The sequence below is a fragment of the Oryzias melastigma genome, linkage group LG6, assembly GCF_002922805.2.
Source record: "Oryzias melastigma strain HK-1 linkage group LG6, ASM292280v2, whole genome shotgun sequence".
Taxonomy (NCBI): Eukaryota; Metazoa; Chordata; class Actinopteri; order Beloniformes; family Adrianichthyidae; genus Oryzias; species Oryzias melastigma.
In genome coordinates this window covers 16,828,513-16,829,892 of record NC_050517.1, presented here as the reverse complement: position 1 = coordinate 16,829,892, position 1,380 = coordinate 16,828,513, and the positions used below count along the sequence as shown (strand labels likewise).

Sequence of the window (1,380 nt, the reverse complement as noted above, 5' to 3'; positions counted from 1 at the left end):
AGTCCCTGATTGGTCAAAATTTGACCTGGTTTAGCTTTCAATGCGTGTTCCATGGTCGCACGTTTTTTATATTAAGCCGGAAAACAATTGTAGAAACTTGCTCCGTGGCACATGAACGTGGGAGTTTGGAACCCATATTAACACTTCAAATATGCACATTTACAGAGACCTCTTTGAAAGTGGTCACTTGAACTCGCGTTGTTGAAGGGTGTGTGAACATAGCTTTACACAGATGATTATTTAAGGCCTGTTTCGTTTGGTAACCAACTGCTTTAGGCACAGGATATCAAACCAACTTTCAAGGCAATAAGCTGGAAGTGCAGCTCCCATTTGGTCCCATTCATGCCACGATCATAGCATAACTTGGCATGCAGTACTCGGAGGAAGAGCAAAAACCAGAAGAAAATCGGTGCCAACAAAGTAATTAAACATATAACTGATGTTAAAAATGTTCTTTGCATCCATTTTTTTGCTTTGTTTCTATAGTAGCAACAAAGTCAACATCCTGACTACTTTCAGTCTGTAACAGGTGTTTGAGTAAACAGCATTATGTCAATACCGATATGGTTTTATTGTCATGATCACAATCAAAGCACCCTAACTGATGTGATAAGACACCTCCTAGATAAATAACAGCTTGTGCTGTTCCTGAGAAATGCTTGTCTCTTCCTTCCTCATCTTCAAGCTTGTGCTGGTGGATATGATCTAAACTCATGTTTGCCCTTGGAGGAGTTTGTAGTTTGTTTGGGAACTGCAATATATATCTTCCATTTTCTTTTAGATAGACAATATTCAACAAACACAAATGTAAAGTTTCAACCAGTTGTTTGCATAAGAGTTTTCATAAGTATTTGCTGGGCTGTTATGTTTCTTTTAAAAAGTAGTTTCTACAATAACAAATCTGTTTGTTCACTGCATATACTGTAACTATTGGAGACTTTTCAAATCTTAATATAAATCTTTAGATAGTAACATTTCTGCTTTATGAGGGGCTTGCTTCATAAACTAATGTTTTCATGTGAGTTTAAATCGGTTAATGTAATTTTCATTTATTTCATTGAAAATAAACACAGTTTTAGATGGACTATGCTGGTAGACATGAGTCTATGTTTAGTACCTGTGTTAAAAATAAGGTGTAATAAAACCCCACATTATAAATGTAGACACAGCAGGTGAGTACTATGACACCATACCTTACTCATAATTGGACTCCTTTACTCATCACTGACATGGGATTTAGTGAGGGTTACTCAGAGCTCTCTTTGGGGTGACCGAGCTTCTCATCCTATCTCTAAGGGAGCGCCCAGCCACCCTCCAGATAAAACACGTTTCAGCCGCTTGTAGTCGAGACTTCGGTCAAGACCCAGAGCTCTGGTAGAA

The 1,380-nt window shown here is 38.0% G+C and overlaps 1 protein-coding gene across 1 annotated transcript in view; it reads right to left on the bottom strand.

The window, feature by feature from the left end:
* The window catches only part of LOC112151842 (mucin-2-like), a 9,250-nt gene that overhangs the window by 5,789 nt on the left and 2,081 nt on the right, over positions 1–1,380 (bottom strand). The window lies entirely within an intron of this gene.